Here is a 17,725-nt window from a genome sequence, read left to right on the forward strand (position 1 = left end):
TACACATGATGGAAAGACTAACACTGATGATGTTTACTTTGTGGATGGTTTGAAACATAATATTTTTAGTGTTGGATAGCTAGTGGACAAGTGATATGAGTTGTAATTTACATAGAATACTTGCATTATCAAAGAAAATGATGGTTCATTAATTGGTATTGGTACAAAGATGAGAAGTAATATATCTTAGTCCAATCCTACTAAGATGAAATGCTTAGTTACTAATATGGATGACAATTGGTTGTGGCATAAAAGATTTTGTCATATCAACTTTGATAACATAGTGAAGGTTAGTACTACATTTGCAGTTAGAGATTTTCCTAAAGTTGTGAAACATTTTAACATGATTTGTAAGGAATGTGAAATGGAAAGGCTCTTTTCTAAACAAGAAATTTGCTACATCTTCGAAGTTGGAGATTATGCACACAAACTTAAATGGTCCTACAAAGACAAGAGAATTCTATGGTGAAAGGTATTTTATGATTTTTGTTGATGATTTCACTAGAATTATGGTGATAACATTTCTTAGAGAGAAACCTAAAGCTTTTGAGAAATTCAAGATATTTAGAGTTGAGAATGAATTTGGTTTGAAGATTAGATGTTTGAGATCTGATAGAGGAGAAGAATTCAACTTAAATGATTTTAACAATTTTTTTGAAGATAATGGTATAAAGAGACATCTTTCATCCCCTAAGACATCCGAACAAACTGGGATAGAGGAAAGAAGGAATAGAATAATGATAGAGACAACAAGAGAAATGATGTTTGAGAATAATGTATCTAAGATCTTTTGGAAAAAAGTAGTGAATAATTCAACATACACTATGAATAGAGTAAAAATTAGACAAGGCACTAGTAAGAAACCTTATGAACTTACACCCTTAATAAAATATTTCAGAATCTTTGGAAGTAAATGTTACATTAAGAGAGATGATGATATTGGAAAGTTTGATTCAAGAAGTGATGAAATTATGTTTCTTGGATATTCATTAAAATTAAAGCATATAAATATTTTAATCAAAGAACTAAGACTATTTTGAGAGTGCAAATGTGAGAGTTGATGAATTTTTTAGCATTCAAGGAAGAATACTTGATTATAATTCTAATGAAAAGAATAATCCAAGGCCTAATGGAGAAAATTCTAAAGATGAATTATTTTATGAGATTTACATTGATTTGTAGTATGAAATTCAAAGAGAATAACCATGATCTAATCCTAGAGTTGAAATCAGAGTTGAAGTGATAACACCTAACTGAAACTTGATAAATAATCACCCTACTAAATAGATCATTGGAAGAAAAGAGAAAGGAGTTATGAAAAGAAACAAGGTACAAGAATAACTATGTTTAATTTCTCTAGTTGAACCTAAAAAATGATGATGAAGTTAGTAAAGATGATATTTGAATTAAAGTTATGAAAGAATAACTAGAGAAGATTGAGAAAAACAATACATGGGAAAAATAATACCTTAGGATAAGAATGTTATTGGAATGAAATGGGTATTTATAAACAAGATGAATAGACAAGGTGAGGTTGTAAGAAACAAAGTAAGATTGGTACGCAAAGGTTATTCACAATAAGAACAAATTTATTTGGAAGAAACATTAGTACATGTTGCTAGATTAAAAGCAGTGAGAATATTTTTGGCATGTAGCTAATAAAAAATTGATACTATATCAAATAGATGTCAAATCAGCTTTTCTAAATGGTGAACTAGAAGAAGAGGTATACATTTAAAAACTTGGTGGTTTTCCTTTGATAGATAAAGAGGATATAATTTGTAGATTGAAGTTGCATGGATTGAAACAAGCACCTAGAGCATGGTATGTGATATTGGATAAGTATCTAATAAGTTTAGGATTTATTAAAGGTAATGTTGATAGTAGCTTATATTTGAAGAAGATTGATAGTGGCTTACTAATTATTAAGGTATTTTTGGATGACATAATATTTGGAGGAGATGATGAAATAAGTAAAACATTTACAGAAGAAATGAAGAGACAATTTGAGATTAGTATGATTGGTGAGATGACATATTTCTTGGGATTACAATTGGTTAGAACAAAGATGGTATTTTTATATCGCAAGAAAAATATCATAAATATTTATTGAAGATATTTGGTTTGAAAAGTTGTAAACAAGTTGGAAAAATTATGGTAATTGGACATAAGTTATCTAGAAAAGATGAAACCCCTATTGTTGAGCTAAAAAAGTACAGATCTATGATTGGTGGATTGAAATATTTTACACACACTAGACCTGATGTATCTAATGCAGTTAGAGTTGTAGAAATATTTCAAACAGTTCTTGAAGAGTCACATTATGCAATAGTAAAGAGAATTTTTAAATATTTGAAGGGCACACTTGATTGTGGACTATGGTATGATAAATCAAATGACTTTACTTTATGTTAATTCACTGATGTAGATTAGACAAGAAGTGTAGATGGTAGAAAAAGTACTAGTGGTGGAGCATTTTTTCGGAGGAAGATTGGTTTCTTGGCTAAGAAGAAATGAGACTTTATTTTACAAAGCATGGTAGAAGAAAAATTTGTAGTCATAGAAAACAGTTGTAATCATATTATTTAGATGATTTTTTTAAAAAAGACATTGAGATTGAGTTTGTAGAGCCTGTTATCATACATTGTGATAACATGAGTACAATGAGTATGTCAAAGAATCCAATGTTACATTCAAAGGTAAAGAATATATCTATTAACTATCACTTTTTGAGAGATAAAGTTGTAGATAAAGGGATCAAATTACAGTATGTTAGCACAAAGGAGCAGATAGTAGACATATTTACAAAACCTTAAGTGAAGGAAACATTTTATTATTTTAGAGGTATTCTTAGGGTTATGCCCTCACCTAATTTTAAGTAGTTGATGTAGAGATTGCATTTGTTTAGTGGTAATAGAGCATTATTTCTTTTATCTGGACTAGATGTTTGATGATTCCTCTATGAGGGAGTATTTGTGTTTGAGTTGATTCATTAAGGATTCTTAATAAATAATATTTAATAGTGCCTTTAGAAACTTGAGCTTATTGCAAATATTATGTAGAGAATTGACTTCATTATGATACATCTGTCATTGATATCAATGAGGGAGAGTAATACATGAAAAACATCCTTGTGTATTGATTCATATCAATGGAGGGGAGATACACATGAAAAACATCCATTGATATGAATGTTTGTAAATATCTTATGGGAGAGATTAACATATGAAATATCCTTACATACCAATTTATGTCAATAGGGGAGTAATATTCTTGAAGAAGAGATTTGATTGATGAAGAGGATTTGAAAAGATTGATGAAGAGTATTTGTAAGATTTGATTGATGAAGAGAATTTGGAAAGATGATGTTGTATGGGGGATATTAACACTTTCCTTCTACATGATGATAATAGTGTAGTTGACATTCATGAATGACATAAATGGGGGAGTCATTGCGATAGACACATTTGGTATTTATTGAACTTAGATGTTTTTCATCTATGTTTCCATCAATGCCAAAGGGGAAGATTGTTACAATGAATTCTAATGTTATTCCTATGGGGGAGTATCATAGAAGTACTAGAGACATGATTTAGAGGTTGTATGTTGCATTCATGATAGAGATTATCATTGATGTCAACATATTGGTTTTTCTGTAAATGATGGCAAAGCAGGAGACTAAGTTTAGATTTGATAAGTTCAATTATTGAAGATTATCTTATGCACTATTGGAAGAATTTTCTAGAGTATTTCTAGATGATACAATTAAGAGAACATAAAAAAAATAAAGACTAGACAAAGTTATGACGGATTTAGTAAAGGAAATATTCATACAGAGTTTCTAGAAAATGGGCACTATTGTTTGAATCACTAAAAAAGATGTAATCTAGTCAAGTGGACTTGGACAGAGGTAGAAGACATGTTGAAGATTCTTTGGTTAATCATGTGCATTGAGATGGTAAGCAAGTGAAGATTTATTAAGACTATATGCTGATAGATTGCTTGTAATTGTAAAAAGATGTAATGATGTAATGTAACATGTAAATGTAATATTTCAAGTTGGTCCTATATTATTATTGTAAATTGCTAAAGCCCCAAGTAAAACTCAATAACTTATTCTAGGACTTGGCATAAAGGAAGGATGATTTCCTTGGTTGTAATGATCTAGTGTGGATATTGTGTAATCGGTCAGATATTGTATTGCACAAACTTATATGCAAATATATTTTAGATTGTAGAAGTGTTTGGTGTAGTTGAGGCATGGTGAGCTTAAAAGGAACTATATTTGGAAAAGAATTTATTGTTGGATAGTGTTGATGTATAATTGTATTATTCAAATAGGATAGTACTAAAGTTGTTTATATAATGGGTCCATCTTTCTTCTTATCAACTCCTAACATTGTTAGCACAACTCTTAACAGGGTTGAAATATCCTAACATGGATTCAAAGTATCCTAAGAGGGACTTATATGTTGTTATTGTATTTCATTGATTCTTAACATTTTCCATCCTTTCACAAGGAATTTTTATATTAGTACATCATCTTTTAGGTGCCATCCTATTGGAAGGATTTAATGGGAAATAAGATACTAAGAAGGGTGTTGAATCAAGATCTTAAACTTTTAGAACATAACCAAATTAATGATATCACACCTAATAAATCTCATATATTAGACCTAACATCATAACTATAATGTCAAAATGTAAATGAAAACATCACATCCATGAAAATATTCAACACATAACATAAATGATTTGGTTACTTAGAAACACTTCAATGTGAAGGTAAAACTGGGGTGGGGATGAAACTCACAAATCTTCATTGTTGTAACAATAAAGTTAACCTATTAGGGTTACAATGTTTGATCATAATATATGGTCTACCCTATGAGGGGTATGTCCTATTAGAAGCTATTAAAACTACTAGGCCTTACCATGTTAAAGGATTTTACACTTACAATCAAGTAAGGACTTTGTTACAAGATTTACATAGAACTATTAGGATCACTCTTAAGAGATTTTCCCTGACTCGATCCTATTAAAAATGATTTAGTACCTAGCCCTCAATTTTCTCTAAAAGTTAGTTTTAGATCTCCTCTATTAAATGTCTCAATCTAATCTCTTAATTTGGTATCTTTGTTATGTCCTTCACTGCTTGGAATGCTCTATCTGAACTCCTTTCAAACGTAACCTTCAATTTTTTTGTCATATCCTTATTCACTCCTTCACTTGCACATTCACCTTTTTATTCTCTCTCTCTCTCTCTCTCACACACACACACACACACACACACACACACACACACACACACACACACACACACACACACACACACACACACACACACACACACACACACACACACACACACACACCTTTTTACTCTTCCATTCTTCTTACGCTAATCCTAGGATTAAAACCCTCTTTAAATAGAAAATCTTTGAAAATTTTGGATCATAATCAATAGTTCATAATTAATCTATTTTTTCCATTTCCCTTCTAATTTTTTGATTGCTTGATTTTATTTCCTTGGGATCATTACCTTCTATAAAGATGAGTAAAATCTATCCTAACTATCTCTACAGTCATTAAATGTATATAGAAGTCAAGAAAAAATATTTTACATAGTTGTCTATACAATTACAAACTCATATGAAAAAACTAGTTTGCTTGGCATCTAAATGTTCTAACACTTAGTCATTACTAACATTCATGTTGGTACTCAGCTTCTACATACTTGATATTTTATGTTTACTTAGAAAAAGTTTTCTTCCAATCTACTCAGCCTCAATTGTAATAGCTTGTCTTATATATGCACTTGGTCTCAATTGGGGTTGGCAATCTTTGACTTTCTTAGCATGTAATAAAAAATAAACAAGTCATTAGCCTTTTCTAGATGACTCGATCACATTGATGACCTTACATCCTTGCCTAGTAAATGACTAAGTGTTTGGACACTAATAGGAAACTTAGGCATAGAGATCAACAATCTCCCCCTTTAACATTAGTGAAAAAAACAATTTTTCATGAATGATAAATCCATGCAATAATACTCCCCCTGAGACTATAATTTGGATCTAGAATCTTGATTTGTTGATACTATCATATTTAAGTATATGCTCCCCTTGTTACACTTATTTTCTTCTTATTTCCCCTTTTTTTGTGAACTTGATAATTTCCCCCTTTTTATCACTTATGGATTGGGATTAGCTAGGGCTATCTTGTATTTATCAAAAAATGATTTTTGGCTAGCCAAAATTTTGGCATAGTCTTTATTCCACTACTCCTTTACTTTCTTCAAAACTCAAATTTGAATTTCTATCTTAGAAGCTAGATCAATTAGACTTTCAATATTTGAGAACTCTATGTTTTTCTTCATGATATTTTGTGCTATAGACACTTCCTTCTAAATAATTTGCAAATGTGGTAGCAATTGGTATTAAATTAATATTACTTTATTCCTTATGTCACTAACTCAAGTTATGAGCTCGGCTAACCTCTATTGTCCAAATGTTAACTTATCATATGAGGGTGAGCTCAAACTTCTCATTCTTTCTCAATGAAACTATACATGCCTTCATGTCAACATGTATTGTATCCATAGATTGTTGGTTCTCCAATGTGAAGAAATCAACATCAAAAAGTTTCATAAATAATGAATAAATAGTCTTCAAAATTGCTTCTAGTTGTGTGACTAAATTAGAAAGCTCTTATTGTCTATGTACAAGTTCTTGAGAGACTTTCTCTAATACTTTTTGCTCAAACATTCTCTCAAACCATTGTATCAATTTATCATTGGTCTCTATATCTTCTTATTGAACCTTATCAATTATATGCACTAAATGATCCAAAAAATGATGTTGATTGTTCAAGTGAGTTATTTGAAATGCATTTACAAAAATATCTTTAATAGTATGTAATACATGTTTATTTTTATGCTCTCCCCTTAGTTGTTCTTGCGTTACCTTGCAACCCAACAAAGTTTGCAACTCTTGCATTTTCTCCAATGTAAAGTTGTTTAAGTCATACATGGGTAAAGTAATTTCCTCATCTAGACTTACTAACTCATCTGTCATCTCTTCTAATTGAGTCATAACCTAAGATCATGGGGTTAGATCACTAGGTAGTGATATCTATAATTAATTACCTTTCTTAATCAATCTAGATACTTGTTGCTTCTCCTCTTGAGTAGGTGTCACCTATTATTTAGGTATTCTAGTCAATAGTTCTGATGGCTTTTTACTCGAAGACTATATAATAGCTTTTGTAGCTTCTTGCTATTTCTCATTCTCATTCTCATCTATTTACTCCTTTGCAATTTTTATCTATGTCTACAATATAGGCATACAAGTGAATTATGGAAACACAATTATAAATTTGTATTGTTTCTTGGAACTTGTATCCTCAGTTACTGATGTAACCTTAAAAGTATCAATATTTTTGCTTTCAATCTTTAGATAGTCATTTACTTGTAACAATACTAGATTGGTTTTGGGTAGAGATGTGTCAGGCTCAACATTTTGTAGGTCTTCATCTACTAACACATTCTAATCATGTTGTGATGAATCACAAATGCTTTCAATGGTGACAACATCTTGTTGCTCATACCCTTCCATCAATTCCCCATTTCCTGAGCAAGTTTGGGAACTTCTTCTACATCATCCTCTTCTTCTCTAACTTCTTCATCTCTTTCCTCTACCTCCTCATCTCCTTTATTGACTAATGGATTGAAAATCAAATGCTTCTCCCCATATATTGATACTCTCTTTCTCAACCTCATAAAAAATTTATATGCCCTTTCTTTTGGTATGAACTCTTTACAAAATCTTTTACAGTAATAGGCATGCATGTCTTCCCTAAATCTAGCATTATCTATGCTAGGGTGTGTTGAAAATAATTGTTCATTCATATATTGTCTTTGATGTTACATAAAATATCAAATCTTTACTAGTTAGTGTTTTTCGAGCTCACTTGGGTGATGAAGACAATTTCCAATGCCTGCCAAGCATTCCAAAGATAATAAAGTTCACAGATAGTGTCTGTCAAGTTCACTTGGGTGACAAAGAGAAGTTGGCACGGTACTAGTGTTAACTTAGCTTACTTGGTTAACGAAGAGAATTCAATTCAAGATACAGTGTTAACCAAGTTCACATGGTTAAATTCAATCCAAGATGTAGTGTTAACCGAGTTCACATGGTTAACAAAGGAAATATGAAGAAAGTCTTTTTTGAGTTAGTGTTGACCAAGCTAGGTCAACTAGTGAAGGATTCTTTTTGAGTCAGCATATTTAGTTTGATAAATTTATTTGTTAAGTCTAGCCTACTTAAGGGATGAATATTGAATATTTGAAAGTGTATTCAAGTCGATTTGACAAGGTAAATGATATAAGTATAAGGTCAAGTTGTGGGATTAAATGTGAGAAGCATGGGATTGAGAAGATAACTCAAGGAAGTGAATTGGAAGGATACCAGAGTATCTTGAGTTGACCGAGATGAAAAGTTTTATCCAATCAAGGAGGATCAAGTATTCAAGCTAGAATAGAGATCTAAAATCAGCAATATAGTTGCATCAACAATCAGGTCGTATCATTGTTAGTCTCTAATAATTGTAGGAGTGTATCAAATATCTTAATAAAGTTATCTTAACAACTATTTTCCAAATCATCTAACAAGGTAGCATTTCTAGATTGAAGTATCTAAAGACCTCTAACAAGGTCACTCCTAACAAGGTGATCTAAATCCTTTAACAAGGTCACACCCCACATTGTATTTTGTAACCTTTAATAGGGTTGGCTCCTAAGAGGACTCACAGTAGAAGAGTGAAGAATAGTAACCAGTTACAATTGGTGGTTTTTCCAAAATTGAGTTTCCACATTAAATCCTGGCATCATAAGTGTTCATGTTATTTTATTTATGATTCATCAACTAAGTTAATTAAGCTTAATCACATTAAACATCTTAAGAAAAAATTATTTAGTGTCTACCAAGTGATTTAGTGCTAACCAAGTTACAACTATATTTTAGTTTCAACATAGTTTTATTTTGATTTATATTGAAATCTAAGGGATTTGGGATTTAATTTTGTGGTAGTTGATTTAGCCCCCCCTCTCAGTTACTCCTCTTATATATAGGACACTTGGTATCAGAGCTTTTTGTGCTTGTAGAGAAGGTTTCAAGGAGCTAAGCTAAAGATCAAGATGTCTTAAATAAGGGAGATCCTTAAGTTGAATAGAGATAACTTCAAGGCATGGTAGGAACTCATGAGATTGTATTTGGAAACCATTGGAGGCTATGACCTAAAGTACTTAGACACCAAGTATGTGGAACCTACTAGAACTATGTCTGTTGAAGAAATTATAGAAAAGAAGAATCATAACATTATGATGATTGATATTGCTTCAACTCTCAACTATGTTCAATTTGATGAAGTCAAAGACTATGGTACTGCTTATGAGATGTGGATAAAGTTGAAAGCTATCTATAGAGGTCATGACAATGTAAGGAGAGGTAAGGTAGAAAGTCTTAGAGGTCAATTTGATCAAATGAGGATGAGTGAAGATGAAGATCTTGAAGTCATTAAAGAATTACTTGCAAGAATATTTCCCAAGGGAAAAGGGAAGTACAAAGGAAAAATTCCTTTGATCTACTTTTCTTGTGAAGAAGTTGATCACACTGTTGCAAGGTGTCCAAATAGAGAAGGCAAAGAACAAAAGAAGCATGAAAAATATAAGAGCAAGAAGGACTTCAAATGCTACATGGATTATAAGGATAAAGGTAACAAATCTTGTTACACTGCTAAAGATTCTGACTGTAGCGAAGAAGATGATGAAATGGTCTACATCATTGTTAAGGATGAATCAGTTGATGAGAATGATAAGATGGCACTTATCTCACATATTAGTAAGACTGATAGGACTATTGATAGTGGTTGTTCTCACCATATGACTAGTGATAAATCTAAATTTAAGAGCTTGGTACACTATGATGGTGGAAGTATTAGATTTGGCAATGATGAACCATGTTATATGTAAAGGTTGTGTTGCACTAACCAATCATCTCAGATGTGATCATTCTTATTGGGTTGATGGACTAAAGCATAATCTACTTAGTGCAACTCAATTGAATAAAATTGGATTCAAGGTAGAGTTCATGAATGGAAAGGCCAATCTACTAGATGGAAAGGAAATCTAGTTGGGACAGGCAAGAAAACTAAAGGTAATCTATTCTACCTAGATCTACATGAAAGTTCATGTTTCATTACTCAAGTAGAAGAAAGCCAATTATGGCATAAGAGGTTATGTCATGTGAAACATGATAACCTAGTCAATATGCAAGAACACAAATTTTAGAGGCATTCCATGCTTAAAGAAACCTAATATGGGTATGTGCAAGAATTTTCAAATAGGCAAGATGGGAAAGACAAGTTTTAAAAGAAAAAGCTATCATTCTAAAGAAGTGTTGGAGTTGGTTTATATAGAAATTCGTGGAACTATTGGCACATAAAGCTACATAGGAGATAATTAATTTAGTTTATTTGTTGATGATTATTCTAGAATAATGATGGTAATGTACTTGAAGGATAAATCAGAGGCTTTTCAAAAGTTAAAATTGTATCTGGCTAAAGTCAAGAAAGAAACAAGAAAGAAATTGAAATGTTTAAGATCAGATAGAGGAGGAGAATTCATATCTAATGAGTTCAATGAATTCTACAATGAGAGAGGAATCAAAAGGAAAGTTTTTTCACCTAGTATACCTCAGCAAGATGGCATAGCTAAAAGAAGGAATAGATCAATCATAGATTGTGCAAGGACCCTGATGATAGAAAACAATGTTGCTATCAAATACTAGAAGGAAGCAATCAACACTGTAGTTCATACCTTGAACTAAGTTTAGTTGATGAAGGATTCAAATCAAACACCTTTTGAACTATGGTATGGCTGTAAACCTAATGTGTGTTACTTCAAAGTATTTTGTAGTAAATGTTATATTTTGAAGGAGTCTAGAAAAGGAAAATTTGATGTAAAAAGTGATGAAGGCATATATCTGGGATACTCCAATAAGAGAAAAGCTCATATAAATATTTGAATCTATCTACTCATAAAGTTATAGAAAGTACACATGTGAAGATTGATGAGTTTTTGGAAAATAGTGAAGAATAAAGTAACAAGGAAACTGAAAACTAAAAAAACTTTGTTTACTATGAGCCTGACACATTATCTAATGCAATTGGGAATCAACAGTCTTCACCACCCAAGTCCTCAAAATATTATCAACCCAAGTTGCAGCTAGTTCAAGCCAAGTCATCAAAAGGACCCAAGTTTCAACAAGTGGAAATTGAGTCACAACTTGATGGACTTGACTCACAGACAATAGGACCCAAGCATAATTTAGAAGATCATGGTGAATCTAGTGATTTCAAAAAGAAGGAGTGCAGACTTGCTAGATATGTTAGAAGGCATCATGCACATGATCAAATCATTAGAGATCTGTCAGTTGGTATAGTGATAAGGAACAAATTAAAAGGGACATGTTTGCTTACTAAATTTGAACCTAGATCACATTCAAGAATGAAAGCTGGATTGAAGCAATGAATGAAGAAACTGATTAGATAGAAAGGAAGATGACTTGGGCTCTTGTTCCTAGACCCAAGGATAAGAATGTAATTGACACAAAATGGGTATTCAAAAATAAGTTTCAAGAAATAAGGCTAGATTAGTTTGCAAGGGTTATGCTCAAGACGAAGGTATTGACTATGGAGAAATTTTTTCTCCTGTTGCTAGACTAGAAGGTGTTAGAACACTCTTTGCATATGTAGGTCACAAAGGATTCAAAGTATATCAGATGGATGTGAAATTAGTATTTTTGGATGGAATTTTAGAAGAGAAAGTCTACATAGAGCAACTAAAAGGTTTTATTGATCCTAGCAAAAGATACATGGTTTGCAGATCACAAAAATCTTTGTATGGTCTCAAACAAGCCCTTAGAGCCTGGTATGAAAGGTTACACAATTATCTCATTAAGATTTGTTTTCAAAGAACAAATGATAATAGAAGCCTATACATCAAAGAAGGACCAAATAAGAAGGATGTGTTGGCATACATCTTTGTGGATGATACATTGTTTACTAGAATTATAATTTGTGCAAGTATTTTTCTGATGAAATGAGTAAGAAATTTGAAATGTCAATGTTTCGAGAGATCAAATTCATTGTTGTCTTGTAGATACAACAAAAGAAAGATGGTATCTACATTACTCAATCTAAGTACATCAAGGAGATACTAAAGAAGTTTGGGATGGAGGATTCTAGACAAGTTGGAACACTTATGTCTACTGGACATAAGATTTCCAAAGATGATGATTTAAAAGAGATAGACTAGACTACATATAGATCAATGATTGGAAAAATTTAGTATGTGGTGCATACAAGACCTAATATAGCATTAGTATTTAGAATGGTGGCAAGATTCTCTTCTAATCCAAAAGAAAATCATATGATGACAATAAAAAGAATCATGAGATATCTAAAAGGTACTAAAGATTATGGTTTATGGTATAAAAAAGGAGGCAACTTTGAATTGAAAGAATTTGCTAATGCAGATTGGGTAGGAAGCATTGATGATAGAAAGAGCACTAGTGGTGGAGCATTCTTTCTTGGAAAGAGGCTAGTATCTTGGACAAGCAAGAAGAAAAATTGTATCTCTTAGTCAACAAAAAAAGTAGAATATGTTGCTATGATAGTCAATTGCTCAAATATTATTTGGTTCAAACAACTGTTGACATGTATGGAGGAAGAAATCAAGGATCCCATTATTTTTTTCTGTGATAACACCAGTGCAATTAACATTTCCAAGAATCCTATGATGCATACTAAAACCAATCACATTGCAATAAAGTATCATTTCTTGAGAGAATTGTTGCAAGACAAGGAATTAAGATTGGAATATGTGAATATAAAAGAATAGATTGTAGAGATATTCACCAAGCCATTACCTAAGGATACATTCTTATATCTAAGAGATAAGATAGGGGTCATTCCCCTATCTAAAGCTCACTAATCAGATTTTAGTGATACATCAACCAAACATGTTGAAGAAGATCAGTCAGGTTGATGCAATATTGTAGAGGTAAAATTGCATATGAATCAGTACATAAGGTATATGGAAGTTCATTGAATGCTATCTTTGGCATGAGATGTCAAAGAGGGAGAGTTTTATGTCATACATCAAAGAAATTTTATGTCTAATAGGGAGAGTTTTATGTCATACATCAAAGAAATTTTATGTCTAATAGGGAGAGTTTGATGTCATATATCAGAGATATCTTTATATATGTTCAAGATGTCAAAGAGGGAGAATGAACTTGAGTTGATATCAAAGAGGGAGAGTTTGATATTGTAGTCATTGCAATTAGAGATTGATGATAGAGGGAGTTCACAATGATAGAGGGAGTTCTCAAGGATGAGAATCATAATGAAACTAAGGATATTATCCTTATTTTTATTTTTCTCTAAAATCTCATTGTATTATGACATGTTGTATTTCCATCAATGCCAAAGAGGGAGATTGCTGAAAATAATTATTCAATTCTATATTGTCTTTGATGTTACACAAAATGTTAAGTCTTTACCTGTTAGTGTATGCCAAGCTCACTTAGGTGATGAAGACAATTTCCAGTATCTACCAAGTTTTCCAAAGATAATCAAGTTCAAAGATAGTGTCTATCAAGTTCACTTGGGTGCCAAAGAGAAGTTGGCAAGGTACTAGTGTTAACCGAGCCCACTTGGTTAACAAGGGGAATTTAGTTTAGGATGCACTATTAACCAAGTTCACATGGTTAACAAAGAAAATATAAAGAAATTCTTTTTTGAGTTAGTGTTGACCAAGCTGGGTCAGCTAACGAAGGACTTTTTTTGAGTCAACATATTTAGTTTGCTAAATTTATCTGTTAAGTCTAGCCAACTTAAGGGACAAATATTGAATATTTGAAAGTGTATTCAAGCCAACCTGACAAGGTAAATGATATAATTGTAAGGTCAAGTTGTGGGATTGAATGTAAGAATCATGGGATTGAGAAGATAAATCAAGGAAGTGGATTGTAAGGATATTAGAGTATCTTGAGATGACCAAACTAAAAAGTTTTATCCAATCAAGGAGGATCAAGTATTCAAGCCAGAATAGATATCTAAAAGTAGAAATATAGTTGTATTAGCAACCAAGTCATATCATTTTTGCTCTCAAATGATTGTAGCAATGTATCAAATCTCTTAATAGAGTTATCTTGACAACTATTTGGCAAATCCTCTAACAAGGTGGCATTTCAAGATTGAAGTGTCTAAAGACCTCTAAAAAGGCCACTCCTAATAGGGTGATTTAAATCCTTTAATAGGCTCACACCTTATAATAGTTTATTTCTCAACCTTTAATAGGGTTGGCTCCTAATAGGGCTCACTTCAGAAGAGTGAAAAATAGTAATTAGTTGTAATTGATGGTTTTTCCCAAATTGGATTTCCACATTAAATCCTAGTGTCATAAGTGTTCATGTTATTTTCTTTATGATTATGTAACTAAGCTAATTAAGATTAATCACATTAAACATATTTAAAAGCATTTATTTCAGTGTTTTCTAAGTGATTTAATGCTAACCAAGTTACAATAGTATTTTAGTTTCAGTAGAGTTTAGGTTTGATATGTATTGACATCTAAGGGATCTAGGATTTATTTTTGTGGTAACTAATTCGACCCTCACCTCCCAGTTACTCCTGTTATATTTCCAACAAGGTGGTCTCCCTAATCTATTGTTCAATAGATAATGCCCAATTCTACTTAGCATCAACCTTATTATACAAGTTTTATGGAATGCATTTTCCTAACTCGATAGGCGTGGTATTAAATTGTATGATCATTTCTATCAAAGATTTATCAAGTTTATCTTGATCTTCTTTATTCAAGGAATCAAAATTGATGTCTTTGAAACCTTTCAAGATTGCAAGTTTGGTGATTTCTTGACATACCTTATCAACAATTGAGAGAGGTGGTCTCGACACAATCTGTAATTTTCTTAGATTATTAGACTCGGTCTCTTAATCATCTTCTTCCTCCTTAGCTACAACCAATTTTCTCTTTGGCCTTTGGAATTCTTTTCTTGGGTGCACTGGCCTACCTTTTTCTTTTCTTGACTACCTTTAGTTTTGACAATTGAGGGATGGGTTATCTTTGATCTCATTATAGTTTTCCTTTTAGGCTCATGAGGTGTAGCAACTTTTTGCACACCTTTCTTGAGATCAACTTTAATCTTGGGTTCTATAATTATAACTTTCTTTTTCTTGGTTTCCTTAGGCTCGAAAACAAGTAGCTCTTTGCCTTTTCCTTCCTCAACTTCAAATGTATGTTATATTCCTTCTTCTTTATCTTCCTTTTCCTCAAGACTTTTCTTGTTCTTTTTATTTTCTATCTTGGACTCACTAGACTCCATATTCATCTAATCCTTTACTATGTCATATGTGTCAAATGACTCAAAATTTGCATCAACATCTTCTAATATGAATGCAATCACTGCTATTGTGACTTCATCAACATTAACTTCATAAGGAATAGGCCTTAAAAATGCAATTTTTGGTAACACTTCTTGTGTATAAACAAAATCTATGTCTACCATGAAATATATCTCATCAAAATATATATCTACAAAACATTTAGGAATCATCATTTTGTTTTTCATTTTTCTTTTGAATTCTTCAAAGTAGTAATCCATGATTGCTTAAAAATTCTCTCCCAATTGACTTATTAGTTCATTTATCTAATTCATAGTTGTCTTGTGGCTGTCGCATACTATAGTACCAATTAGAGGAAAACAATTTTGTACATAAAATAATATATAGACCAAAAAAGATCCAAACTTACATGATGTACCTAAATTCTCTACTAGTTGTTTCAATTGCTGCTTAGCAAGGTCATAAGTATGATCCTTTTTGACAATATTGTAGCCTAGGTCTTTTGCAACACATGAGACACTATTCAATTTGTTGGATTGGTAGAGCTTATGTGTGATCACACATACTAAAAATTCAATCATAGGATCTTCAATCCCATAAATTCACATCCTTTGATCATTCTGCTTTGCTTTAGTATATTTTTCAATCTCGTTTAGTGTTGTGTTGCTTATGCACTTTGGTCTATCCAAGGTAGGGTATCTAGTAACTCAATGTATTATGGCCTTGTTAATTTTGATTGGACCTCCTTCTAACCATACCTTTATATCATGAACACAACTTAGGACAATCTTTATACACTCAACCTTAAAAACTTTAGGAAAACCTAGGGCATAGGTAATCCCTTTCTCAACAAAAATCTTGTATTCATCCTCCGATACTCCATTGTTGCATAGCTTCTCATAGGTTGTTCTTATCTCAAAATCTTTAATTTCTCCTACTTTGCACATATAACAGGATCTCACATCCTGTACAGTCAAAAATATGGATGGAAATGATGACAGGGTGCCAATACCATCTTTAGTTTCCTCAAAATTCACACTATTACTAAAATTTGGTGGAGGACACTGGTCGTTCCTCACAATTTGACAGTTTCTCACTTTTAACATATCACCTATTAATGCCATTACAATCTAGGGTTCTTATAAAAATAAATCTTTTATGATAACCTCATAAAATAATTAACTCGACACTAAAAGTAATACCTATTGACTTTATCAAATTCATCAATGCTTCACTATGATTTTGCTTTCTTCATCGCTAATTTTTCCTTGTTTTCCTTTGAAACACTTTTGAACTCTAAAATTGCTTGGTAAATATAAATGTATGCCAAAATTTGATAAATACCCCCAATTTTTCATTTTAGGTCTATAATAAATGTCTTCATACTTGGTAGGTATATTGTTAGTGTAAATAATTAATTATTATTACACTTTACTTAAGTCTACTTAGGAATATGCATAATCATATGAGTTGTCGTGTTGACAACATAGGAGTTAGCAACTTATTAGAGCACATGGTGTCTACAAAATATCTTTATGAGATACACTTATGTAAACGTATCCTCTCATCATTGCACAAACTCCTATGCTCAATGGAGGATAATCCTCCTTTGGTGGACATATGTTGAGTTGTAATTCTTATCTCTTTGTTGACTCCTAGTCATTCTAGTTGCCTTTATATACAAGGCACTTCTAGTGTGTATTCATCTCATATCCAATTATCTGATATCCATTCTCATTTGATCATCATTAGTCTCTCTTGTACTAGTGCTTGAGCTTCTTGATCTTGGCATCATTTTTCCCTAAGGAAAATTCTTACATGGTATCAGAGCTATACCAAATTCTTACATCATATCAGAGCTGAGGGAGCTTCTCTTCACATAGTCATTGGAGACCATTTTTGCTTCACCTCTCAAAGGACCACAATTTAGATCCAAAGTATCTGTAATTATTGGGAGCATCTAGAGCAAAAGGAGTCCTCACCATTACATTTAGAGGATTGATTTGGTGATTTTTTACTATAAATTTACCTACCCTAGGCCATAGTCAAATCTAAGTAAAATTTTATTTACAAACTAGAACCTGAATGCCCGATTTGTGAAATTGTTATGATCTCTTTAGATCTATGAAATTAATTTTTTAGATGCGAATATTTTTTTTCTTTTCAGATTTGCATTTTATTTCTGAAATTCTGTGAAAAAATTGGCCTTTTAGGCCAGCAGGAGAGAATTTTTTGT

The sequence above is a fragment of the Cupressus sempervirens genome, chromosome 11 (genome assembly GCF_028749045.1).
Source record: "Cupressus sempervirens isolate cs-2001-9-10 chromosome 11, ASM2874904v1, whole genome shotgun sequence".
Taxonomy (NCBI): domain Eukaryota; kingdom Viridiplantae; phylum Streptophyta; class Pinopsida; order Cupressales; family Cupressaceae; genus Cupressus; species Cupressus sempervirens.